Genomic DNA, 13,242 nt, shown 5'->3' with positions numbered 1-13,242 from the left:
ATATATATATATATATAGATGTATGTATATATAGATGTATATATATATGTGTATATATTATATATATATATATATATTTTTAAATGATTTGTCGGTTCTTTCTTCAGTTTGTTTGTCAATATTTTTTGTAATGATGGGAAATCACAGTATCTTTTTCTGCTAACAATAGTCTAGGATTATTATTGTTGTATCTTTCTATGAAAAACTGAAGATTGTTTTTTTTCTTCTTCATCGCTTGTGTTGTACATTGAAGCACACACACACACACATATATATATACATATATATATATATATATATATTCCTTCGCCCTGCCTCTTACATCAAGCTCTTTGAAATATCCTGGTCCCACAGAAAACTGCGATCAACAGTCTTCTCTATTTCTTTAGAGAAGTTTTTTTTTTTCTTGTCCTCTTTTTTTTTCAGGATGACTTATTAACGCGGTTAATGTTTAATTAGTTCCTAGTCTTTTTATTTTAAATTCATTTCTCTGTTTCACTCTATTCACTTGTCACGAATCTTCATCAAAAGTAGGAAGTAAAACAGTAAAAGCAGCAATATTATATCTTATTAATTAAGGATCACTGATATTATTTCATCGTAGATCAGATAGTTCTATGATCAGGAGCTGACCAACTTGTATTTTTGTATCGGCATTGTATCTTTTATGATTACACTTATTTGTCCAATGTGTCCGTTTCCTTTTAAGGCAGTATTGTATGATTTGAGGGAATTTGGTTGTTGTTTCTAAAAAGTCATGTCTTTTTTTAATATGGCAATTTGTCCGTCTTCTAGTGTTTGGGCTAAAACTTGACAAGGTACTATCTATACAATGATTGCTAATATAGGCCTACTGTCAATCTAATCGATCAGTATTTGAACTCCGAACCAACTGCAAGGTGTTTTGATTTTGTCCGGCACTCAACCACTTCTAACGTCCATTACTGCCCTTGTTTCTTATCAAGCATTTTTTTTTCAGGTGTTTGTTGCATTTTGGTGGTCAGGTCGACTGAATGCTTTACCTTGTATTCTCATCTGTTCTTGAAGAGAAGTTGTGGTTTAGAACAAATAAAAAAAACTAAATTTGTAAATAAGATACTTTATTAATTTAATTTCAATTCAGATAGTTGGTTACAGACTAAATGAAACGTATTATAATATCCTCCTTGACTGTTATATTTTGAAAAGAGGCTGCCGAGCACGTGTTCTTTTTTGTTTGTTTAAATATACTATTTTTAACTACCTTCACACCGCTTTGTCGTCTCTAAAATAAGAATAATATTTTCACTTTTGCCATTAAACATTAACAGTTCTTGACTTATCTAGATTAAATACTTTGTTTTTGTAATTATTGCCATTGGCATCATTAACAACTTTGGTGATAACTTTTTTGCAATGCCCCTAATTCGTATCTTTTCGCTTTTTTATTCACTAAGATATGTATAATAATGAAAGTATTTAGTTTATAATTCACTCTTTGTTTATTGAGAGGTAATACTGTCTCTGTCGCTAATATACATTGCTTATTGTTTATTAACATTATCGGATGAGCTACTTTTGTCTAACTTTTAGTCAACCGTGATCGAACAGGCAATTATCTGAGGCATTCCAGCCGTGACCATTCGGTTTCATGGGCTGTCTATTAAATCATTATCTAATTATGCCCATTCCGTATCCCTGCTCCCTCCATTTGTTATTTTTAGCAAGTATAGCGACCTGGTTGGGTCTTCTTGATAGACTTGGGTGTAACTACCATTATCTATGTACAGTCCCTGTGAACCACGTTCGCGCCCAGGGTGAAAGAGTTTCACTTGACAGGCAGGATCATTTTTCTCTCATAAGAATAATGTAGGAAGCCTCCTTTCTGAGAAAGACATTATTTGGTGCATTCTTTTCCAATTGACTTATTTAATATTTTAATTGTGTGATAAATTTGCTTCCCAACCACATGGTTCTGGGTTATATATATATATATATGTGTGTGTGTGTGTGTGTTCTTGTCTGATTGCTACCACGTAACTTAGTCGTTCGGCAAAGTGACCGATAGAATAACTATCAGGCCTAAAAAAAAGGGCACTACTTAAAAATGCATCTACGTAACGATGTGAAGGGGGAAGGTTAGTTTGAGGGTTAGGGTGTCATTACACGTCCACACAGCGTACATTTAAAATGTGGTAGTACCAAAAAAAGTACTGGGATCGATTTGTTCGACCAAAATTCCTCAAGATGGTGCCCCAGCATGGGCGCAGCCTAATGACCGAAACGAGCAAAAGGTATATTTATATTTTGCATTATATGGATTTCGTGAATTTATTTCCGTTCTTGGGGCGTCTTCGATTCACCCAGATATGCGATGTCCTTGAGAAAGGCATAAACATTACGACATGACATTTCTTTGGCGGGCTTCTTCTCGAGGTTAGAAATATTCAATCGAATATTGTTATTGTTAATATTTCAAATTTCAGTTTTCTTTAAAAGGCTCTGGCCATTTCTGAAAATGTCCCCCGACCCCACCCGGTTTTTTTTTTTTTTTTAGAATTAATGCATTCGCGTTGCTTATAACGAGGAAGACGAAGTTTATTAAACAAAGCATCGAGGTTGTTGATGTTATTTAACTCCAAGTCAACTCTAAACGAGTAGATTTATGATTTAGAAGCATTCCATTTGTGACTACCCCATCTTATTTTCAGTGAGTATGATTTTGAGGGCGATTTGTGTGGCGAAGGTAAAGAATACCAGTGTTTAGGGTTAGGATTACGCCGAAAACGGGTGGTGTGCGTATTCTTTACCTTTGTGTGCTATTTCTAGCGACCACATTAGGGGCTGCTTTTGCTCGAATTGATGTTTGTAATATATATATATATATATATATATATATATATATATATATATTCGTTGAAGACGAATAAGATTTTGAAAGTTACTTCTAATAAATATTTTTGACATTGACCATTTACTATTAAGGATGCATCCGGGTGTTTATTTTCAGTCGTTGGCGCCATATAAGTTTTCAGCTACGTAGCCTAATTTTTTTAATCATCACATACATAGACATACGATGGGCTTCTTTCATTTTCCGCCTACCAAATCCATTCGCAAGGTTTTGGTCAGCCTGAGGCTATAGTAGAAGACACTTGCCCAAGGTGCCACGCAATGGTTGGGATGCAAATTTACCACGCAGCCACTCCAGCACCGGTCGTTGATATTATTATTTCAATCGAATCCTTTTTGTTTTTAACATAAATTTTTCTTTCACCCAAGTAAATAAAAGATTATCAATCGTTGAAGATAAAAGTGACACAGTGTTGTGTGTATCAACTGACATTGATTTTGCAATTTCTTTTGTTTTTATGAAATACTAATTTTAGTTTACTTTCTTCTTCGTGCTTTATGTTCGGGTATGGGGGTGAAACCGGTTTTACTTTGTTGAAATATTTGCCGCCGAATCTAAGCTTTTTAGGGAAAATGTAGTTTGGTGTAACTAAAAACAGGATCAAGTTGATGGTTGGGTCACTCAAGTTTACTTTCCACTGTCAATATCTATATCGACTAATAGGTATGATATTATCTTATTGGGTGTGTCAACCTTTAGCAGGACAGTGAACTTCTTTCTTAACCCGATCAATCACCAAGGTAGCTAGGTTATAGAACGAAAACTACCTGTTGAAGTATGTGTATTAACGATTCAAAATGGAAGTTGACGTCGAAGCTACTTTTGGATCAGTGGTTGAACAATGTATTTCAATCGCTTATTATCAAAATGGAATTCGGCAAATTATATATATATATATGCAACATTTATGTAAATTGTTTATATAGGCACAGGCATGGCTGTGTGGTTACGAAGGTTGCTTTGCAGCCACGTAGTTTTCGAGTTCAGTCTCACTGTGCTTCACCTTGAGGACGTGTTTTCAACTACAGCTTCCGGTTGATCAATGTCTTGGCAGGCGCAAACTTTGGAAGCTCATCCTGTGTGTGTGTATATGCTTATGTGTATGTATGTATTTGTAGGTATGTATATGGGTGTGTGTGTTTGTCCTCCATCTACCGTTTGATAACCAGTGTTGGTTTGTTTACGTAACCTAGCAGTTCGGTAAAAGAGTCTGATACAATGAATATCAGGATTAAAAAATAAGTACCGGAGTCAGTTTGTTCGACTAGACTCTTCTAGTCGAACAAACACACGTATATCACGATCATGTGTTTGTTTTCCATGCTGTCATGGGTTAGTCTCTATCTCCCCCTCTATATGTTTGTATATAAATTTAATTAGAGGTTGTGTTAACCTCATAAAGGGATGGTTTTATCCAAGGACCTACTGGTTCAATACTTAATATTTTGGGGAATGAATTTCCTTAAGATAGCTATATATAAAAACAGTTTATATTCATTTAAAAGAAGAAAATGGAGATTGTGAAGTTAACTGTTTATTATTAACAGCAAATTGGTCATCTTCACTTACAGCCGTTTCTATTAATTTACATTTATACGACATGACTGGCACCTGTGCCAGTGGAGCACTAGCAGCACCGTCCGAGCGTGATCATTGCCAGAGCAGATGTCTGGTGGCATGTAAATAGCACCATTTGAGCGTGATCGTTACCAACGTCACCTTACTGGCACTTGTGCCGGTGATACGTTAGAAAATCATTTGAGCGAGGTTGTTGTCAGTGCCGCCGGACTGGCGCCTGTGCAGGTGGCATGTGAAAAACACCATTTTGAGCGTGGCCTTTGCCAGTAACACTTGACTGGCCCTCGTGCTGGTGGCGCGTAAAAGCACTGGCTACACTCTCGGAGTGGTTGGCGTTAGGAAGGGCATCCAGCTGTAGAAACTCTGCCAGATCAGATTGGAGCCTGGTGCAGCCATCTGGTTTCACCAGTCCTCCGTCAAATCGTCCAACCCATGCCAGCATGGAAAGCAGACGTTAAATGATGATGATGATGAGCATAATATCATCAGTGGAAAGAAGGTAAAGAAAGATGTTTGTTTGGATGCTATATGTGTGTTTGTGAATTCATTTTCGCTGACTGAAGATGCCCAATTTGTTGTCAATAATAAACAATTATTAACTTCCCAATCTCTGTTTGCTTCTTCTATTAAATGAATATAAACTATATATATATATATTTATTACGGAGATGTTCTTGCACAGCAAGTGACTTGATCTGAGATCATGTGCTGATGCAAAAACAATTGCAGTGTAGAAGATGTTTGTAAGCCATTTAAGAACACAAACCATTAGTTTCACTTCAACACTTAAATTTAATTTGTTGAAATATTTTCGTGACTTTGAAACTACGACCTGTTCACTGGCAAAACTGATGCAGCACAAAGTTTTGTCAGTGAGCTGGTCATGGTTTCAAAGCGACGAAAATATGTTGACACAAGTTTGTCGAAGTGAAACTAACGGTTTTTGTGTGTTCATAAATGGCTTACAAACAACTTCCACACTGCAATTGTGTGTGTATATATGTGTGTACAAAACCTATTCTGAATGACTGTTTTTCATCCTTTTGAAGTTATCCTCAAAAAAAAAAAAGTTGTTCCTGATAAAAAATCATTTTCACTAAAAATATTGAACTTCAGTTTGTCTTGATTATGTCCTGTGACAATAACCCCTTTTGATAACAAATTCACTTAAGACTATCCTATATTCTTAGACTCAATCTTGTTCTCATCAAAATTTCTTAATTTTGTTTCAAACACCAGCTTCATAGTAATAAATAAATAAATAAAATTGGACTAAATTATTTGTTATTTTCAAAATAAATTGACATAAAGCAGTATATTTCAGCAGAAATATGGTAACGGAAGGGTTAGGCTCTCAACTAATATCTCTGACATGTTGACTCAATAACTTTAGAGAAAGATTTCTCTTTTGGTGAAGGGACTATTTTTCATTCTAGAAATGTTTACAGAACTCTGCGAACATTCTTTTAGGGTTTTTACTTTGAAATTAAGAGTTTTCCTGTCATGTTACAAACTTGGAATTACTGTATGGCTTAGATGCCTGATCACGAGTTCAAATCCCACTACAACTGTTGTGTTACATTCTTTATCCACATCTCAGACTGTTTGACTGAAAACAGTTCTGTTCCCTATCAGTTGGTACAGGGGCAAGAATGGTATTCAGTGCTTATCACAATTGTTCTGTATTTTTCAAATCTTATTCCTGCCACATGCTAGAAATGCAGGTAAATCAGTTCATAATTCAAATCTATAATCTTAAAGAAAATATTTTATTTCTTTTAATTATTACATAAAAGCCATCGTCATCGTTTAATGTCCGCCTTCCATGCTAGCATGGGTGGGACGGTTTCACAAGAGCTGGCCAGGTAGAAGCCTGCACCAGACTTCTGTGACTGTTTTGATAGGATTTTTACAGCTGGATGCCCTTCCTAACACCAACCACTCAGCAGAGTGGGCTAAAATGTAGGTTTAAATTATTTCAAAGTTTTAGAGTGAGGGAGATATTTGTCCAAGATGGATGATTGATTGCAGGAGCATAGACATAAATTATATGCTTTTAGGGCCTACATTTTTGCGAAAATAGTAGGGTCTTTTTTGACCTCAACAAATTGCTGACCATCTTGGTCCTTTGTCATCTCCTCCATGAGGCTCAACCCCTGAAGATCAGGGTATGCCTCTGACACCATCTTCTTCACAGCAAGTCATCCATGTCTGTCCTTTCAGATTTTGATCTCCTCACTTAGTACAAAACCATCTCCTTCAATACCATATACCCCTTTCAGTTGAAGGGTTTTGTCTTGTTAGTTTCTTGGTGATCTCATTGGTGCCAGTTCTTTACATGATGTCAGCATTGTTGCTTTTCATGGGAAGCTGGCACGGTTGTCTTTTTACATCACAAATATAGTATCAGAAGTCTGAAAAAAAAATCAATAGAAACACAGTTTCTTTGGTTTGATTGGAGTATTGACTACCATTACCATCATTAACTTCATTCAGGTCAGCTTTGATTGAATAGTCCTAAAGCATGTTGGTAGTAAGCTGAATGCTTCAGTTTGATCTATAGATCTATAAATCTGAATATACCATAGCTCTGACTAGGTCAGCCCCAGGCCTACATTCTCTCCCCTGTCCAGTTTGTTTCTGTAGATTCTGGTGCTGATCACAGCAGAGTTTTTAAAGGGGAATTCTATTCCAATGTGATAGCTGCTGCTCCTCTGGACCTATTATTGTGGGTTGTACCTTCCAGTATCTTTAAAATGTATTGGTGATTGACTATTCAGTGTAGCTGTGTCAGTCATTTTGATCATAATTAGTTTAATCCTTTTGATTATCAACCTGTCTGAGACCAAACTTGGTTCTGCAAATTAGCTTCCTGTTTAAAACTGATCTGAGTTAAAAAAATTCCATCAAAATTCCATCTTATGTTCCAAGCCTTAACTCTAAATTTTTCATTTTCAAAATTAATTGAAACAGAAATATAGTAACAAAAGGGTGAATGTTTTTTCAATATAGTCAAGTTTTTTTTTAAGACATTTACTCTTTTCAGTCATTTGACTGTGGCCATGCTGGAACACTGCCTTTAGTCGAGCAAATCGACCCCAGGACTTATTCTTTGTAAGCCTAGTACTTATTTTATTGGTCTCTTTTGCCAAACCGTTAAGTTATGGGGACGTAAACACGCCAGCATCGGTTGTCAAGCGATGTTGGGGGACAAACATACGCACATACATATATACGACAGGCTTCTTTCAGTTTCCGTCTACCAAATCCACTCAACAAGCTTTGGTCAGCCCGAGGCTATAGCAGAAGACACTTGCCCAAGGTGCCACGCAGTGGGACTGAACCTGGAACCATGTGGTTTGTAAGCAAGCTACTTACCACACAGCCACTCCTACGCCTATCTTTATAATTTTTTGATGCCGTTACCATTTATTGGTAGATATTAATTTTTTTCTTCTTATAAAAAATTCATTTTTGTTTTGGTATGTTTGGGATTTTCAGTTTTATCAACATCATTACAGTTGGAAGTGATAATAAGAATGTCATGAATTTACATAAGGGTATGGGTGACATAGTTGAACTCTGAAAAATACTAAGAAGAATAAAAATAACCTCAACATGGCTTGTTCTTATGGTGTGGTCCAACTACACTTCTGATTTGACCCTTTTTATACCAACCCACCAAAGACAACCCCTAGTTCTACGATATAAACTTCTTGCTTTTAAGTGATCTTAATTAAAACATTTTTTTTTTATCAAATGGTTGTGTTAATTTATGTTCCAACTATCAGCTTAATTATTGACAGTGTTATTTTTTTCTAAATACTTGATTATTTTCAAAAGATTAATTGAAACTAGGGCAGTGTATTTCAACAAAAATCTGGTAAGAAAAAGTTATTAGTTATCAGGCGTAGGAGTGGCTGTGTGGTAAGTAGCTTGCTTACCAACCACATGATTCTGGGTTCAGTCTTACTGCGTGGCACCTTGGGCAAGTGTCTTCTACTATAGCCTCGGGCCGACCAAAACCTTGTGAGTGGATTTGGTAGACAGAAACTGAAAAAAGCCCGTTATATATATGTGTTTGGGTGTCTGTGTTTGTCCCCCCAACATCGCTTGACAACCGATGCTGGTGTGTTTACGTCCCCGTAACTTAGCGGTTCGGCAAAAGAGACCAATAGAATAAGTACTAGGCTTACAAAGAATAAGTCCTGGGGTCGATTTGCTCGACTAAAGGCAGTGCTCCAGCATGGCCACAGTCAAATGACTGAAACAAGTAAAAGAGTAAAGAGGCGATTTGAATGCTCGATATAGTGACCTCTCTGAGGTCAAAAGCAGCACTATTGCTGCTTTCACCAAAGATGTCAATGGAAAGAGGCTATTGGTGAATAGTGGTAGGAAAGAAAATCTGGTTTCAGAGAAAGTATGAATGGTTGCTGAGAGGGAGGGTGGAGTATCTGAAGGTGTTATTCTACATTTGAGATGCGAGAGGTGAAGGTTTTGAGCTGGGATTTATTAAGGTGGTGTATGTGCTTTCTGTGTTTGTGTAGATTGAATGAGAAAGCTAGTGTCTAAGCCGTATGCTGGGTAGTTGGGGGTATTTTAAGATGTTGTAGCAGAAACTGTAGTTTGGAAACTGATCCAGCAAAAATGGTGCTCATTTCATATCTAGGTGGTCAATGAGATCCTCTTTATGGTTGTACACTTGTTAGAAATAACAGCCAAAACTACTTCAAATGTTATAGAGAGAGAGGGGGAAAAAAACATTGAAACTGTTTTTACAGGTAAGTGAATACCCTTCAGCTGTTGATGACGGTGTTCTTTATCTGTACTGCTGCAACTGAACCACTTTGAGGTTTCCAAGCTGCATGTGGAATCTGGTGGGACAAACTTAGGGAGGTGTGTATCTTAGTTACTTAGCTGTTTCAGAGGTGAAGCACTTTTGCTGTGAAAGCTAATCAAAAGAGAAATGGCATAACTTTGAGACTGGTTGGCCGACTTGATATACTGGAGGTTTTGGTATGTAAGGGCTAGCTAATAAAACAGTATCGAGTGGGTTGCCTTGGTTAAGTTATGATCAGACAGTTTGATAGGGGGAGAGACTAATAGTTTGGCTAATGTTTGTTTTTAGATATGAGAAAGAGGTCAAGAGTATTTGGAAAAATTGAAATATTGACCAAGTGCAGAAACCAATTGTTAACTTTCTTTTTGTAGTGCCCCCCATTTTAAGTAGTTGTTATGTCTAGCGCCCACGTAAGTGGCGTGTGAGTTATTGCGACTAAACTATCTTAACATGGATGATAATTTTATTATAAAAATGGATTCTACAAGCTTTTAACTTTGAAATGATAAAAACTAAGGCAAAAGTTGTAAATTTATTTCATACATTGCAAGTAGATGACTTGCTTGTGTCTGATGAGATTTCATTTTATTTTAATAACTATTACTTGTTTTATCATGTATAATATATTAGGTAGGGGGCTCCAAAAGGGGTCTCAGTGAGTAGCATCCCTGCCTTCCTGAGCTAGTTTTCCACCACATTTCTTAAAAATCGTGATAAAGGCCTTGGTTTCGGGACCACTCATGTCTAGAAACTGAGGTTGGGGTAAGCAAGGGCATGCTCCCTGTAGAAAATCTAGCTCCAAAAAAGCCTCATGATAGCAAAGGAGAATGGGCACCAGCCAGCTTGCCGAAAGGTTGGGGTGGGCTGCACCTTCCTACCTTGGTTGCTATGGCATTGAGGTAGATCCGGCTACCCCCATTAACGAGAACAAAACCTGGATTTAAAACACTGGATGATGAATATAATTACTGCTACAGATGAAATTTAGTATGTTAATTCTGTTATCTGACTGCTCCCTAAAGCTTAATGCTCTCTTCAATAATCCCAGAACCCACTTGGGGGCACCATCACCCACATTGAGAACATGGTGTCGGCAGTTCAGGAAGATGAGATGTGTGTCTGCAACAGCAGTATTAGTGTAGGGGATGCACAGGAGCCACAATGAGTGAAGTTACTGAGATGTAGAACTTAAGAGTAATGAGTTGTGAGTTAGGTTTGGTGTATTATATGAGAAATAGTCAAACCATCTAATATAAGATTGACCTTCCCTGGTTCTGTGACTCAAACTTCTCTGTTTTACAGGGATCTAAATTAAAGTCTTCCATCAAAATTTCATGTTGATTTATGTTCCAATCCGTAGCATAATTTAAAATAAAGGAAATATGGCAACATTCAACAGAAATATAGTAACATTTAACTTCATTTAACATTATTATGTGTGTATGCATATATAAGACCTTCTTCAGTTATGAATGACCATAGGATTGCACCTAGAAAGTTCCCTTCTGAGGCACGAGTCTGGGCAAGGTTGTTTATGGAAGACCAACAGTTGCTCATGCATACCAGCTTCCCTTCTTTGCGCCACCAATGTTATCCAAAGGAAAGGCAAAGGCCGATACAGCTTGGCACCAGTGACATCGCCACTCATTTCTACAGCTGAGTGAACTGGAGAAACATGAAATAAAATGTCTTGCTCAAGAACTCAACACACAACCCTGTCAGGGAATTGAACTTATCTCGTGATTGTGAGCCCGATGCTCACTCGCTCACTCTCTATCTTATACACACCCACACATTACTTATGAGGGCCTGCATTTTGAGACACCGGGCTTACGAGTTTTATTTTTCAAGCACAAGATCCAAATTTTGAATGAAAGTACAAAAGTTTCTACTACTACAACAAATGCCTCTGTGTATGACTGAGAAATTTATAGAGTGAAAAAAGGCTTCTAACTTACTAAGACTTCGGTTTTTGCTAGGTTAACTTTAGATTCTAGATCTTGCTTCCATACCTGGAACTTCTTTTCTAGTTCAGGTAGTGATTCAGCTATAAGAACAAGGTCATCAGCATAGAGGAGCTCCCAGGGGCAGACTGTCTTGAATTCCTATGTTATTGCCTGCAGGAATATGATGAACAGGAGGGAGATGTGGGCTGATCCTTGGTGAACCCCTACTTGTACCCTGAATTCTTTGCTGTGCTCATTGCTAACCCTCACCTTACTGGTAGCATCCCTGTACATGGCTTGTACAGCTGTCAGCAACCACTCGTCTATCTCTAGTTTCCGCATTGACCATCTGATAAGGGATCGAGGGACCCTGTCAAAGGCTTTCTCCAAGTCAACAAAGGCCAAGTACAGAGGTTTATCTTTGGCTCTGTATTTCTCCTGCAGCTGCCTCATCAGAAATATAGTGTCAGTGGTGCTTCTCCCTGGCACAAAACCAAACTGCATCCAATCTAACTCCCTCCCTAATTAGTTGGGCTATGACTCTCTCTGTAACTTTCATCACCTGATCCAATATATCATTATCATCATTTAATGGATGGTTTGACCAGAGCTGGTAAACTGGAAGGCTGAACCAGACTCCAGTCTGATTTGGCATGGTTTCCATGACTGGATGCCCTTCCTAATGCCAACCACTCCAAGAGTGTAATGGGTGCTGTTTGCATGACGCCTGTATCTGCCACGACTGTGATTTTACTTGGCTTGTTGGGTCTTCTTCTCAAGCATGACATAATGCCATGGTCTCGGTCATTCGCCATTGCCACCACAGGGCAAAACACTCGAAAGGTGCTTTTTATGTGCTAATTATGTGACACCAGTGTCAGCCATGACTATGATTTCACTTGGCTTGACGGGTCTTCTCAAGTATAGTATATCGCCAAAGGTCTTGGTCACCAGTCATTGCCTCTTTGAGGCTCAAAGTTCGAAGAACATGCTTCATTGCTAACCTTCACTGGCAGCATCCCTGTACATGGCTTGTACAGCTTTCACTAATCACTTGTCTATCCCTAGTTTCCGCATTGACCATCAGATAAGGGTACAGGGAACTCTGTCAAAGGCTTTCTCCAAGTCAACAAAAGCCAAGTACTGAGGTTTATCTTTGGCTATATATTTCTCCTGCAGTTGCCTCATCAGAAATATAGCATCAGTGGTGCTATATTCAAAACCAAATCTGTATTATAAACTAAATTTGCAGTGCTTGACCTCCCAATATTTTCAAGTGTAGCTGCATTTTTTATGATACTTAATACATTCTAATAGTCAAAGTGAATGAGCTAAACACGAGTGTATTCTTACTAATTTCCAGTTGTGTGTATTTCCTGTGTTAAAGCAAATTTTGAATTAAATTTCAATTTATTTACTTTATGTAAAGTGATTTTCCGGGCACGAGTTAATTTCTCTGTGTGGTATAAAGTGTGTAGTCTAATAGAACTTGAGGTTAAAGTATCATGATCAAATGTTTTGAAAATGGAGATGGAGATCATCATCATCATCATCATCATCATCACTTAACATCTGTTGTTCATGCTGGCATGGGCTGAACGGTTTGACCAGGGCTGGTAAGTTGGAAGGCTTCACCAGACTCCAGCCTTATTTGGTATAGTTTCTACGGCTGGATGCCCTTCCTAATGCCAACCACTGTGAGAGTGTAATGGGTGCTTTTATGTGCTGCTGGCACAGGTGCCATTTGCATGACACCAGTATCTGCCATGACTATGATTTCAGTTGGCTTGATGGGTCTTCTTCTCAAGCACAGTATATTGCCAAAGGTCTTGGTCATTTGTCATTGCCTCCATCAGACCCAGCACTTGAAAGGTGCTTCTTATGTGTCCCTGACACGGGTGCTAGTTACAAAACACCAGTATTGTCCACATGATGACCCTGATGGGTGTTGGTGCCACATAAAAAAGCACTCAGTACACTATGTA

Source organism: Octopus bimaculoides, chromosome 1, assembly GCF_001194135.2.
Source record: "Octopus bimaculoides isolate UCB-OBI-ISO-001 chromosome 1, ASM119413v2, whole genome shotgun sequence".
In the NCBI taxonomy this organism is placed as follows: Eukaryota; Metazoa; Mollusca; class Cephalopoda; order Octopoda; family Octopodidae; genus Octopus; species Octopus bimaculoides.
This window is presented reverse-complemented; position numbering follows the sequence as displayed.